The sequence below is a fragment of the Ziziphus jujuba genome, chromosome 11 (assembly GCF_031755915.1).
Source record: "Ziziphus jujuba cultivar Dongzao chromosome 11, ASM3175591v1".
In the NCBI taxonomy this organism is placed as follows: domain Eukaryota; kingdom Viridiplantae; phylum Streptophyta; class Magnoliopsida; order Rosales; family Rhamnaceae; genus Ziziphus; species Ziziphus jujuba.
Window position 1 is genome coordinate 11,740,714 of NC_083389.1, and position 16,731 is coordinate 11,757,444.

A 16,731-nucleotide genomic window follows, 5' to 3' on the forward strand; every position below is an offset into this window, starting at 1 on the left:
ATATATATATATATATATATTAAGCAAGGAACGGTGGATTTATCCTCTAAGAATGTTCAGAATTTTTAGTTCTGAAACACCAATAGATAGTGATGAGGTTGCACAGTAGGGATAACTATACCGACCGACTCGCAAGAGCATGGATAAGTTCTGTACATCCACTGTCACGTGAAACTCACGTGATGAGATATACAATTTTTTATTATTATTTTTTGATATTGGCGGACATACTTCCTTACGGCAGGGTGAATTAAATGAGAAAATTGGAATCAGTTGGTAAGTAAAATAGTATTTTTGAACAGATAGGTTATAGGATTTTTTTTATTTTTTTATTTATTATTTTTTTTTTTTGGTAAAAGGACATATGTTGTAGGTTCATTGCAATTTATTTTTGCATTCTCAAATTTGCAAAAATTGAATTTTTTAAATTTAGATCTTTACTTTTCTGCATTTTGATCAATTAGATTATTTTGGGAAACATTGCTATAATAATAATAATAATAATAATAATAATAACTTATCTATGGGTAGTCTAGAATAATAGATATAATTTGCTTAGATATTGACCTAAATTTGAATTCATTATCTTTAATATTAAAGAAAAAAACTTATGATGTTGATTTAACCAATATTAAAATACAATTTTGTTCAAACAGGCTTTATAATTTTAATTTATTGCAATTTAAATTTTCTAATTTCAAAAGTTTGCAATTTTATTACACTAACTATTGTTTTCCAAAAAAATCAATTTGATCAAAATACAAGACATTAAAATATTTTAATTGCATTATTTTAAATTCGATGGGGGAAGTGCAACTTTTCTAAACTTAAAGAATGATTAAGTGAAATTAACTATGTATTATAATATGCATCAATTTATTTTATCTATAAAAATTGTTTTTAAAGCATTCATTTTAAATTAAATATGGTAATTTACAACTAAAGTTGTTCTTGATAATTTCCGTATAAAATGGTTTGCCAAATTATAGAAACACTGTTTTTTTATGCAGAATAAAAATTAAAGAAAAAAAACTAAGCAAGCAACTCTTATTTATGGGGATAAACACATGTGATTGTTTATGTGATAGACTTTATTTCTTTATAACCAGAAACACAGTCACTTTATCTCCATCAAATTGGATTCTTTTGAGGGTATACGGAATTTTCGTCATCAATTTCTGATCATAAGGAAACAATATAACTCTGTTTAGGCTAAACCATTTTCGGGGTTAAATCAACCTAGCCAACATAGGACTTTTATTTATTATTATTATTATTATTATTGATGAAAAATATGGGACTGTTAGTTCTCACAGTCAACTTTGGTCATACATGATGACTATTTTCAAATTTAAAAAAAAAAAATTTGTTGGAATAAAAAAAAAAATTTATACTTGAAATAAAACCGAAAAGTGTAATTGGTTTGGGAAACCATAAGGACATTTTTTTTGGAAGGTGGAAGAGACTTTTCAAATCAAAAAGGGCGGAAATGGGAATAAGAAAAAGCCAAATCGGCAAATATGGTGTGCAACGTCAATAGCAGCAACAGAGATATACCAGAATCACCCAACCCCCAAGGGTGACCTTTCAATCGCCACAAAAGCTAAACGTTTTAAAGGTTTATAAAAATACCTTATATTATATATTTATATTTATATATACCTCCAATTTTAAAGTCCAATTAATATCCCAATTAAACTTTAAAACATGAAAACAAAAAATGTAATTAGAGAAATTTTGAAATTCCCTTGACCATATATATATATATATATATATGGATATATATATGGATATGTATGGCAGTCTTTGTTAACTTCAATAGCTAATTGGCAGCGTCAAAAAGTTTGTGGTCTGACTAATTGCCTGCATGCAGGCGTTGGTCAATGTTTGGTGTCGATTATTTTTAGTTTCTAAGAAGTAAATTGTCACAAATTAACACGTGAAAAATTATTACCCTTTCATAAAAATAATTTAACTAACAAGGAAAAAAACAAAAGTAATAACCATTTTACCTTTTGTTTTATGTAATAAAATAAGGTAATTAAGAAACTGCAATTTTACAATTAGTGTTGGAGAATTTTATACCCAAAAAAAAGAAAAAACATTTTTGATGTGATAATTATATAATTGCTTTTGTTCTTGGATAACAAAATGTAAAATAAAATTTTTCTTTATTAATATTAGAGATGAGAGATTTAAAATTAGAAAAGACAAAGTAAAAATTATTTAAGCATATCTATAGATATACACATACATAGTGCCCGTCTACGCTGTAGACGATCTGCATGTGAATCATAAATATTGACGATGGTTTCTAAAAAAAATAACTGCCAATACTACCACATAGAAAAAGTATTAACAACGATCTTTTTAAAAACTATTGTCAATACTTATGATTCATGTACAGATCGTTTATACAGTAAATTTTTTCTACATTCATATATATATATATATGTATATTTATGTATGAGAATTAAACTTTTTCAAAAAAATAATCAAGGTAAATTTATTTTAAATGGGAGAGATGGTCTTTCAAACCCATTACCTCATAATACATAAGTATAATAAGTTTACATTAAATTAGCTCTATTTAACTATGAGAATTCAAACACATAATACTTACCTGAAAAATAACAACTTTATCATTGGTATATCTTCCCATATATACATATATATATTATATAAGATATTCTATAATGTGAATGTTTTCAAAACGTTTTTATGTACAATATTGACAATGGTTCTTTAAGAACATCCGCACAATAACCAAGTACAGATGTTCACATTATAAAACATCTCTATATATATTTTATATATATTTGTAGGACACAGGAGACTTGTTCTAAGATTTGTGAACATATTTAGAGACTTTGATCCGCACGGATAGGATCTCAGGGTGGTTAGGAATTAATAGTTGACCTTTTAAGCCCAAGTCCCGACGTCCCGAAAAGTTTCTGTCAAAAAACATTGTCCAAAAAAGGCAAAGAAAAAGGCCCAAAAAAAATTAGAGAGGAAAACTTCCGCATAAAGAAACAATCAATTGAAAAATAAAAATATTTTCAATATGTCGGGGTCAAAGAAATGGAAATATATATATATGATATTGTCGAAACTCCAAAAGAAGAAAACCGAAAAAAAAGAAAAAGACAACTTAAGCTAAATTAATAATTAATTTAAACGACAAATTGAGTTGTTGAGGGTATGTATAATGTTATTCAATTCCTAGACCTCCTAAAACTAAATGATTTTATTGAAAAGAACGATACAAAAAAACTAGTTGGCAGTTGACACTTCATCGGCTTACAAATTGATAATAAATGCACAAATGAATTAGTTGTATATAATAAAATGGTTTTCTAGTTACATAATTGAATTGTGGTGTGCACAACCTCCTCCTCTTATAGGTTCTCATCTCCTTCGCTATATAAGTTGACTTACTATTTATGTTAATAATTAACATATTCTATATATATGTTTATTAATTGTTTCATCATTTTGTCCCATTTAATTTTGACCATTGCATCTGTTCAACAAGACCACAACCCATGTGTCCATTCCCTCTCCTCCGAGAGAAAACCAGATAATCTTCTTTAATTCTTTTTGGGACAATTTATTGTATATAAAATTTAGGGGCCAATTTAATATACTAAGCTATTTTACAAATATTTTCCCTAATATGGTAAAAAACACTATATTTGGATGTACCTATTTCAAAGCTGATTCGTTAAAAAAAAAAAAAATTGTCAAACATGAAAAACTTTCCATTGTTTTATATGCAACAAATAAATATAAATTTTTTGCCCCAAAAATTTTGTCGATCGAGAGCGATGGTAAGTTGGGTTTATGTGTATACTTAATCACCGAAATGAATGCAAATGATTATGTTTATCCATATGGGAATGAACATTGTCATTTTCTATAGTCATTGTCCTACAAGCTCATATAATAAATCATGTCTCTACATCAAAAAATAAATTGAACAAAAACATATGATGAAAAATTATAAATAATATTTATCTTTTAAACCTATATAATTATATTCTATAATTGGTTTCAAATTGATTTTCTGATCATTAATATTATTTAATTTTTTTTTTAACACAATATTATTTACGTTATCAATAGAAGAAGCTAAGTGAGAGGATTGTCGTTTTAGGTAGGAACGAGTAACGAGAAAGGAAGAAGGTGAAGTTGAACTGTTGAAGTCAATAAAGTACTACTGGGAGTGCGACGTCGCTGAAATGTACGTATGTATCTGCGCAATTCATGTTTTTTGAACCCCCATATCCTTGTTCAGCGTGCCACTGTGCAAAAAGCTCTGCTTTCCCACCGACTCACTGCCACCGTAACGACCATAAAAGTAGCCTTCTTTTCTTTTCCTTTTTTCTTTTTTTTTTTTTAATAAATAAGTTTAATAACTTTTACCGACTTAATTATTGTTATTTTTTTTATCACTTCAATCAAGGCTTTAGATAAAGAGCCACGTGGTAAGGCCATGGGGTCAAATGTCAAATTTTTAAGTAAAGCCTAAATTTGATAAAGCATTGAGTTATAAAAACTTGTATATTTTATTTTTTCAATAAAAAATTAGCAAGCATTTATTTATAATAGATTCATAAATTTTATATTTTTAAGTTTCAGAAACTTAAAAAAATCTAGTATTTATTAAATATCTATAATTATTTAATAATTCATACAATATAGAATATAGAATTTAGATATAACTAATCACGGATTCAAGAATGTTCAAGAATCAAATTTTTTTTATAAAAAAAATAATATTTAAAATTAAATTATTTTAAAAAATAAAATAAATTCTACACTTGAACTTCATATAATTGTCTTATTTTCTTTGCAAAAAAGTAAAAAAAAAAAAAAAGCATAAATTAAATTACCTGAGTTTATCAAACACAAATAACTATGTGTTGGAAGACCTAAATTTATCAAACAAAAATAAATATATGTTGGAAGAGAAAAAGACTAAAACACCAAATACTAAGTTATCAGCCATCGTGTACAAAAAGTAAGAGATTTTTATTTGTAAATGACTCGATATGATGGTAAAATACTTTCATAGTCTCATACTTAATAAAAAGCTTAATTTTGAGCAATAGATCATATTTGGTATTAAAAAGAAAAAAAGAAAAAAAGAGTAAGAGATTATAACGTGATCACCCACATCTAAATGACAAATCAATCAATTTTTTTGGTACAACTAATTTATTATTTCAATTGTTTTAATTGGTAAGTTATTGACAATTTATAAACTCTACGTAATAATATTTAGTTGATAATCATAGCAACTAATAAAATACAGGAGGGCCAAATATGTAAAATATATTAAAATACAGATACGATAAGTGTGAAAATAAAAAAGGGCCAGGATTGCCATTGGCCTCTCCAGCCTAGCTGTAGTTCCGCCACCGGATATAACCGAAGTTTAACTCACTAATGTTTTAATGTCTATATAATTTATTATTTTTTTCTTTTGAAAAAGATAAACCGTATAATACAGATATCTAAGTATTTTACCAAATATCTTTTTTCCACTTTTTTAAACGTTGATTTTTCTTTTTTTTAGTTTTTTCATTTTTCTAATTTCTTATTATTGTTTAAATAAACTTAATATTGAAAAATGATTAGAAAAAAAAAAAAAAAAAGCTCATGCCCTATGATGCCAAGGTGCATACAAAGTGGTCAATGCAGAATTTACCACCTTTATCCAAATCTTGCTCTTAAATGAGGTTTTTTTCCAAACTAGGAGCTTAGGCATGCCAAAGTATGACCTAAACACGCCTTTTAGAACACAAAAGGCTGACTTCAATACAGTTATATATATCGTTAGAGAAAGAAAAAAAAAAAAAGAAAAAAAGAAAAAATCCAGTTATACATTTTTGTATATTAATAAAATTGACCAATTCCTGTAATTATGCAACTCCAAACCAATTTATGTAATTCTGTTTAGAAGTTCATCCGTTAGGTTTTATTTTCTTTTTATACAGTGTCCATATATAATTTTGTCAAATTATTTAAATACAATATCCATAATTAAACTGAAATAAAAAAAGCACTTTTTTTTCTTTTATGGCAATTTTTTAAAATCAATAGACCATTTTTTAAAAATATATTTTAATTATTGAGAAATTCCAAAGATATCAAAAAAATTAATTTACCAAAGAACAAATACAAATAGCTTAAGTACGTCAGGATTTTAATTATCAAAGCATAAATGGTATTCAACTGTAAAAATAAACATTACTTAAGATATTTAATTTTTGACGAAGAGAATAATTTTATTGGTTGAATATTTTTATTTATGTCATGAGAACATAAATTTAAGTTATAGAAATACAGGGATTTCAATGATTTTGTAATGTTAAAAAACAAAAAATATTTAATTTTTAAAAAATAAGTAAAACTTATGGTTAAATATTAAAAATATGTGACATTATTACAAAAGAAATAGAATTACTAGTAAATGACGCGCAGTGTTAACATCAGCTTTTATTGAAGGTGGAATTTATGGGAAGCCTCACTCACTCCATTTGCCCCTTGGCCATAAAGTCAACTGTCATCCAAAGTGGTTGACTTCTTGGGCGTGTTAATGTATTATTGAATAGCCATGCTCTCAAGTTGACTAAATATAATAATTTCATGGCTAGGTGGGCGGTTATTCAGTTTTATCTTTTGCTTTGATTGTGCCCGTTTCACAATTAAAGCTGGCAATTATTTGTTTTATGGTCAAACTATCTTCATTAAATTTCAATTTTTTTTTTGGGGCAATTTTATCACCACTATAAGAATTATTAGGCATGATACATTAAAGACATCTATATAAAATTATATTTTTATTTCCTACACTAATAGTATATGTAGATTCGTCCAACAATGAAGTGGATATATTCTTCTAGTTTATACAATCTCAATTTATGTTTTCATTTGACTTTTAAAACATTATATATGAACGATATTAATTCATCCAATATATATATATATATGTTGAAGTGTGTGCATTCATTCAGTTTATAAAAGTCGAATTTATTCATTTATTATTAAAATACGGTATATATAATATGGATTATGTTTGTTTAATATCATATTTAGATTGATGGAATTAAAGGAAATAAGGAAAAAAAAAGAGATTTAAATCCCGTATTTCAATGGTTAAAATAAAGTGAAAACACAATAGAAGAGAATTAAAGAAATTGATTTTTCATTTTAACTAGCTTTGTTTCCCTCCAAAATTGATAGGAAATGGTTGAAAGGGAAAAAGTCATAATATATTTTTCCGACTGTTTTGCTTGAGGAGCTTCCATGGCTTACCTCTTCGCTGAACGATGACGTAGCGGCCTCTGATTATTAATGCAAATGCCTTATTTTATCTAATAATAATAATAAATGAAACGATCATCTACATATTAGCTTTACATGAAATTTAAAAAAGTGGATAAGGGATAGACGTTTCACCCACCATGTAGAAAATAAGAATAACTTGAAAGTTTTAACCTTAGATTATTGTTAAATGTTTTCAATTGTGTGTGTGTATGTGTATGTATATATATATATGGATTGAAAACAAGAAACCGATCAAAGATTTTTGCAAGAGGAATAAATTATTAATATATTATTTGTTTTGATTTATATTACTAGCAAATCTTCCCATAATCTTTCAACCGGTTACTCGTTTGCTTTTTCTGCTTATTGCTATTTATTCTTTAGGAGAATTTCATTCTAAAACCCGAGCGCAGGTTATTTTGGGCTTGAGAACGAAACTATAATTTTCGATATGAAAATGTGTGTGTATATATATATATATATATATAATAAAAATATATATAGCATAATTAATTTTGTCCACGTGTCGAGATTTATAGCAGTCCATCAAAATTGTTTATTTATTTATTGGCTATATACCTACCGGCAAACTTATGATTCTTTAATTTGTCATAATATTTTTTTTTTTGCTGGAATTTGTCATAATATTTTTATACTATAAAAATCTTGCTTTCTAATAAAACATTTTTTCTTCAATTATATATATATATATATATATATAATCAGGTTAACCTAATGGTTTTAATTATGAGGATTTCATCTTATCAGCTGCCATGAGAGTTTCGTTTTATTTGCATTGCTTCAAGATTTGATATTAAATATGTAGGTATAGTTAACCAGATCTTTGTTAAATTTATATTACGCAATCTATTATTTTTAAATTCTAACTCTTATAATTATTTAAAAATTTATAAAGGACGATTCAGATTTATCTAAAGTGAATTTGAGTCATATATATATATATATATAAATATATATAGTTTTTCTATTATGTATATTAAATATGCACTTAATAAGATTTTACGGATTATAAAAATAATTGTCTTATCAAGATAGGAAAATTTTAATTATAAATAAGGAGTTAGAGAAACATGCAAAAACAACTACCATTTTTTCTTTCAATAGTTTAAGTAGAGTAATTTTGTTTATTGAAATTCAATATCATAAACAATCATTATTGTTGCTAGATGAAGTTAAATCAATTAATAAGCAGCTCTTATTTATGCTCAAAAGATCATAGTTTTAAAATGTTAAAATATAAAAAGCTTTTATAATTTGTGCGTATGAAAAATTAATAACATTATTATTTTTATAAAGCAATATCATAAGCAACTAATATGATATTTGGTTGATTGATTTTATGTTAAATCTATATAAACTTTTTAAAACTAAAAATCTAAATTAAAAAGGAAAATTCGTACCATCTCACCGGGACCACGGGTGAGAAATGACAATTTTGATAGAGAATTGGAAAAGCCATAGTTTCATTTTCTTGTTTTGCAATTTTGTAGTCAACACATGGAATGAAAATTTTGAAGTTATTATTGCGCTGCAACCGTCACACTCCTGCCACGTAATGCCACCTATAAAAAGGTGATGCATGAGCGACCGACCATCTCAAGTTGTAGGTGTAGGAGTGGTTTTGTCACATGCACGCTCTTTGATATTAAAAACAATCACAAATCAAGTGCCTTTGAAATGTTCCATGAACCATGATGTATTTACCTCCTACTACTGTGTATATTAAAATTTGTGTTTCCTAAGGAAACAAATAACAAAAAACACGAAATGTTCACCATTGAATCTTTTACAAAATAATAATAATTATTATTATTATTATGACCAATTGATCATTGATAAAAGAGGACATCATGTTGGTCTTATGTACAAAACTAAAATAATATGTCCCTTTGAAATTAGCTCGAATGATTATTGGGGTTACTTCTTCGATTTTGAACCGATCAATCCTGGAGCTAAAAAAATTATCCCACTTTATCATATATCCATAAAAACAGATTAATTATATTTTGATATTATTGATTTTAATAAAGAATCTGTGAGATGCTAAATTTTTAAATTTGTTGTAAATTAGTTAAATTTTTAATTTTGAACAAATAATTAGTAATAGTTATGTTTTATTTTTATTGATCAACACCCTAATATTTTTACTTATAGATTTTAGTACAATTTTTTTTTTGTATGAAATTTTGCTATAATTTGTTCAACCAAATTAGAAATTAAACTAATCTACAATAAATTCAAAAATTAAAGATTTAAATCACGAAACACTACAAATCAATAATACCAATTACAATTAACAAAAAAAGATAAAATAATACGCGTGAGAATTAAGAATCAAATAATCATATATAATTTCTATATTGTGAGTACATGAATCTCGAATTTTCTGATCAAGAATGCCAAATTTTGTAGCCTATGAAACAAACAAATAATTAATAAAACGATGAATGTCCAACATGTACTACATACAAAGCATATTCATTTTACTTGGCCTAGACTCCAAAAAAGTACTCCGTCGATCAATCATGAGAAGGATATTCAAGAGTATCCATCTCCTAGTTAAATTTCAATATTTTCAGCACTCAGTTTTGCTTTTGGAGCCTAGATACATTCCTTCTGAACAAGCAAAAGCAAATCAATCATATTTAAACAAAGACAAACAAAATGTTAATTAGCAGCAATAAATTAGCTTCTTGCAGCTTCACTGAGACCTTTGAACGTGAAAGACTCTTTTTCCTAAAGAAGATTCGGTTTTTGTTAATCATATGAGTGGGATTTCTCTCTTTAATTAACAAGACACTCTAACACAAATGGTCGACTCTAACATCATTAATTATTATGCACCTTCTATGGTCTTAATAATGTGGTTTATTAATTTATCTTTTTACCTAGTTTTTTTCCATGTCCTTAGCCGAACGAGGGTTTTAGAGCTAATGAATAAAAGTATAAGTGGGCCAATAAAATATATATATATATATATATATATTAATATTAATAAGTGGGCAAAGAAGTGGTGGTATATAGTATATACAGTACGGAAACCTGGTTGTTTCCTTGAATTTCTTGATTGTCACACAAAGAATGGCTTTCCGGAATTTCAAAGAAAAAGCAAACACACACACAACAACGTGGATGATGGTCATGTTTTGTCTCCATTTTTTTCAAACAAGATCTACTTCTTTTTTAATCCAATGACCATGCCCTACCCTACCACATATATGGTGGGAACCTCCTCACTCAGCTCTCAGGTTTTAATTAGGGAAGGCTACAAATTCTACTTTCAAATTACTCAAATATCTTAGATTGATTAGTACCAAAAATCACATAATTACAAAAACATGGTTAGGCAAATTTTAAAGCTACAATAAACCTCTAGTAATCGAACAAAGTGCTCCCAGATGTCTCCTGTTTCAAGTTAGAAAATATTAGATGATTAATGGGTAAGTTTGAAATCATTTTTAAAAAAAATTAAAAAAAAAAATGGAATCCTACATCATTGATGACAAAAACATGATTAATATTGCATTGCCGGGAAGCTCTGATTGAAATTAAGATAGGGGATATGGGGATGAATCAAAACCCATGTGTGAATGGTAGTTGCAAATTCTCTTTCAAAACTAGGGGCAAAAAAAACCAAAAACAAAAAATGGAGCAAGAAAACAAGAGGATAGGAAAGTTGAAAGGAGTTTCGTTTTTTGTCCCAATTTTGATTTCATGGGGTCCAACATCTTCAATATACTTGATAGGAGGTTTGTCTTTCTTCTAAGGGTCTAAAATGTCTCATTTTGGCATGTGAATTGTGGTCGCCGAGGTCTGGACCATTTTTTGGGACAAGGACATTTACAAATGTGACAAAGAGTGCATTATTGTTCCCTGCATTCAATATGTAATTACAAAACAAATTAGACCAGAAAACTAGAGGTGGCAATCTAGGTCATGACACGACGATATGATTCGAAAATGATACCGAATAAATGGGTTTGGTTTTATCATAAATGGGTTTGCATCATAATCGGATCAACCCATTTAACACGATTATTAATCGTGTCATTTTCGGATTAACCCATTTAAGTCGAAATTGATCTGTTATGACCCATTTATTAAACGTGTCAATTTCAACCCGACACGATTATATATTTATTACAATTCATTTAAATTATAGTTTTATCCATAATATAATATTTGATAACTAAAAAATATTATAAATCAAAAACTTTATAAAAACAATTTTCTATTATTAATTTTTTAAAGATAAAAATAAATCTTTAATAAAACAAAAATAAATAGGCTAATTTTCAGGTTAATAGGTTAATTTTCGGTTTAACGGATCAATTTCAGATTAACAGGTTAATAGTTCAATACGACACATTAAAATAATCATGTTAAACGAATCGTATCGTGTTGACCTATTTATAAACAGGTTGACTTAGTATTTTAGATACCTGACACGATTAATAAATGAGTTGTATTAGAATTAGATATATTTGACACGATTATTAAATAGATTGACACAAACACGACTTATGAACACGAATTGCCAAATCTACAGAAAGCACATTTTCGTTTTGTGCCCAAGTTTTCACTCCTCATGTTGTGGACAATTAAATTATTCATATATACCACTTTTTGATATTGCACCATGTGTCACCCTCCCACGTCAGAAGTATGGAGATTCTGTTTTTCCTATATGTTAATTATTCACCCTTTGAGAGTCTTTTTCCTTCCTCTCTGTCATAATAAGCATTTTCCTCCTCCATATACTCGCATGGTGGACGTACTAAAGTCAGTTTGTTAATCTGAAGTATTCAAGTGCATATACCTTTGCACATTTAGATAACAAATTAAACACGTTTTCCTCAAAGTTCACAACAATTTTGAATCATTGATTAATATCAGAGCAAAAGCATTAATATATATATATATATAGATATAGATATATTATGTATTTCAAGAATCCAGTCCATGCAAAAACGTATTTTTAAAAGGAAATTAACAAACAAAACAAAGAATTAATTGATGATATACTCTTTCAATTTATGTAGTAAACTTGAAAATTAGAACCAATCGAACATTGATAAGCACCTTTTGGTATAGGAAGTAGGAAGGATATCAACTGGGAAAGCAAGGGGAGCAACAGATATTCCCACAGAAATTGATTTTGAGTGATCAAGACGGCCATGTGAATTGCATTAGGAGATTTAGGCTGCAATTATGGAGGTTAAAGTTATCTAAACCCATAATTAAGATTGAAAAAGGTATGATATGGTGCACTAACTTCGTAAGCAAAAACTCCAAGCCTATGAAAAGGGTGAGACAAGGAACAATGCAACCAAAAAACGATGATTCATTCAGCTTTCAGACCAATTATTAGGGCTAAATCAACAATATTCATGTCTCAAAAAGAAGTGGGAATCTAATCGGACTACTCTTTTTTTTTCTTTTTCTTTTTCCCTCCTTTTTCAGGTGGAGGAAAAGTGGGAAAGTTTTTTGACTTAACAACTACCAGCGTGCTGTTAAATCCACTAAAATATATTAAATATGAATTTTTTTTTTAATCATAAATATGCTATTATTTCAAAAATTAATAAAATATATAATTTAAAATAAGATAATTTAATCATGGTTATATATAAGTTCTTAACTTTTTTTTTTTTGATGAATTAAGGAGGGGATTTTAACACTAGTATTTTGAAGATTTAGCAATTTTAGATGTGTATGTTGTGTTTTTTTTTTCCTTGTAAATATTTATAAAAAAAAAAGGACAAATTGTAGAAGTTAAAAAAAAAAAAAAAACTCAAGTGAGGTAAATGGATCAAATTCTAATTCTACTGTTAAAAATTTTAAAAATAATATTGTATTGAAACAAAAACGAAAGGTAAAGATGTTTTATTGATAATATTTATAATAAGAATGTAATATTGAAAAAAATAACAAAATAAAAAAAATGCTATAATGATATTTATCCTAATTTTATGTTTTCAAATGGTGGATTGAGATGAAATGTAGAAAAGAATCCACTGTACCTCACAATCTATCCAAGGAAACATTGTAATTTTGCAATTGTCTTGATTCATTTGGTTGATGAAAATAGGAAAAATTATTTCTCTCAAAATGATTGTTTGAAATAAAATAAAATAGAATAACTTTAGAAAATAGCATAAATAAATAATTATTTGCCTTCTTGTAGCTACCTTCAATCTTTTTTCTTTTCTTTTTTATTTTTTTTTATTTTTAGAGTTTAAAATATATTAAAATCAAAATTTTAGATCTAATCCAATTTAAAATCTAAAAGTATATTTTTAATGATTTTTATCACTAAATTAAACCTCCCCATACAACTACCTTAAAAGGAGTTTCTTTCCAGTTACTTTCCCATCTCATTTTCAATGATTTATGTCAAATAACGAAATTTGCAACCCCCTTGTAAGTTTCTCATTCTCCACTTTTCAACTTACCAAGCCCGATGAATGAGACTATAGAATATGCTTTGAATGGACTGGAATTTTGGTGAGAAATTTTTTTATTTTTTTTCGTTTTATGGACCATAAATTATATTATCTCTTTAACTATAAGGAAAAACACTTTTTAATATCTCATAAAAAATAAAAATAATTAGGAAACCATCTTTTCTATTATAACAACATGGGCAACTAGTTCCCTGTATTCAAAATATCTAATAAATATTTTTGACAAATTTTATATTATCTGTTGAATGAATAGATTTTATAGTATATAAATAATGAGAATAACTATTTATAACTTCCCAATGCTTATACGGTTTTGAATATATTCAATCAAAGGCCAGGATTATTTGTCAAAAGTTATTGAATTAATTGTATTTTAGCATTTTATAATTAAGTTAGATTGCATATTGGACCTTTAAGTTTAAATTGATGTTTTACATCTAACCCTTAATTTATAATTTATCTAATATTAATCCAATTTCCAAACTGATTATTAGAAAGTTTAGAAATTTAAAAACTTGACTAGTTTTCTCAATTTAAAAAATAAAAAAGGAAAAAATCAATTTAATTGATTAATGAAAAAAACTAATTAAGTTTTCAAAATCTTAAACTTTTGTTGATCAATTTGAAAATCAATTTAGAAATTTAACTAATATGAAATAGAGTGAAAATTGAAGGTTTAATATAAAATGTTTTAAGTTTATAATCTAATCAAATACACGATACTAAAGTTTAAATAACCCAACAAACTATTTATCAAATATCTTGTACTTTATAATAATATTTATTTCATGCCAATATCCTGTCTTTTTTTTTTTTGTTTGGACAATGATGTGAACCGGGTAGAAGGTGAAGAAGCCCAACCAATTACCATGAAACAGCAAGACACAGACTGCTATGGAAATGTGGAAAGGAAGCAATCTTAAATAGAAAACCCGCCAATACAAAACAGGACCATGAGGAGGACAATGGGGGACCCTGCTGATTAATTGTTGATCGTCTTGGTATCTCCCCTCAACCTCATTGAACTAGTATGTCCCTTCTTTTTGTTTTTTTTTTTTATTATTATTTTCTAATATTAATATTAGGAGTTAATGAAGATTCAAACTCGGCCATATTTCAAGGAATCAATAACCTTGCCATTTGAGTTTAAGTTGTAGCTTTTTTTTTTTTTTTTTTAATTGATAAAAAAACATTATGATGGAATGAAGGAGTGCTGAGATATTCTAATATAGAGGTAAAGGAATTCAAATTGAGGATTATTGTCAAAAAATAATAATAATTTTGCCTCTAAACTGTTTCACTAGAAGAGCAAATAAGTTCCTTAAGTTAGAAGTATTAATTATTGAGTTTTTTTTTTTTTCTTTTAGTTTGATAGATAAAAAGATAGTAAGATGGGGTGACTGGCTGCCCAGATATTATAATCTGAACGTACGAAAAATGACATGTTATTATCCATTCAGCTCCGAAGACTTCCAACAAACCGGCCAGGCTTTGAAAAAGATTGTCCTCCACTTGGGTGTCTTAGAGTTTATAGGTTTTTTGCATGTGACTTGGTGGTCTCGTACACTGAAATGGGGGCTACCATTCCCTTTTAACTTTTTTAAGCAATTGCATAGGGAACAAACACGTTAGTGGCTTTTTTTTTTTTTTTTTTTTGGGTAAAACATGTTAGTGTTTCTTATCCTTATACAATTTTGACAAGTTAGATCTTTTACAGAGAGTACTTATGAAAATATCAAATATAATAACTCTAGTAGTATGATATAATATGTACTTCTAGATATTTTATTTACTAAAAATGAACTTTTAGAAGAGTAGCCTTCTTGTATGAAGCTGATTTGTTTGGTTTTCGAAAGAAAATTCATGTTTGAGGAAACATAAAAAGGCACTTTCAAAAAAAAAAAAAAAAAAAGGAAATCGGCTGCTAGAAAAGTTGAAAGGCCCAAATTAGATCAGTATTGAGCCCAAATACTTAAACCCAATGACTCTTTAATCTGGTTGTTTGGTTTGGTTTGGTTGCTGAAATGGGGGAAAGGGTATTGGGGTTGGTACAAAGGATGTGGATGGAGGCATGGAGAATCTATACTAAATATCTGACAGAAGCGCTCAAGTTTCAAAAGCAAAATAGTAGAGAGGAAAACCTATTTGAAATTTTAATTGTTTAATACTGAATCTTTAAAGAGAAACAAAAAGGAAAAAGAAAATATACATAAAATAATAATAATGGTGCTCAAACCTATGCCATCTGAATCCAATCATCTTATCAACCTATTCACTAGCATTTGGGTCATTTGAGTAATTAAGTGGCTTTATTGTCAAGTAGAAATGGAAAGGACAATACGAATACGAAGGCCTTTATAGTAGCCCAATTCCATGGAAATCATTCTTGTTGCAACAAATTCTGCTTTGCTTTTACTCACCAAAAAATTATGTCCCTCCTCCTAGCTGTTCATCCATGTATATATATACATTGATATAATTAGTGCAATTTGATAAATGACATTGATGTTTAATAATAATAGTAACTAGTCTTTCATATCAATAAATAATTAACTTATTACAACTGTATTTGATATATAACCACTGAGCTGGCTGGCACCTAACCATGGATTTGTGATACTAATTATTTTATAGTCATTGTAGATAATTTAGAACTGTTTTTTTATTATTATTATTTACCAAATTTATAAGCAAACTAATGAAAAAAGACAGTTTATTTTATTTTATTTTATTTTTTTTTCAGGAGGCAAGCCAATATGTGAAAACAAGCCCATGAAAAAACGAAAAAAAGGAAAAGAGCAATCGGTCGTGTTGATGTTACCTATGATACATTGAAGGTCGTCCAAATCGCTATCTAAGCGATGTGCCAAGCTTACTTCCAAATTCCAAATCCAGCCAAAAATCTTTC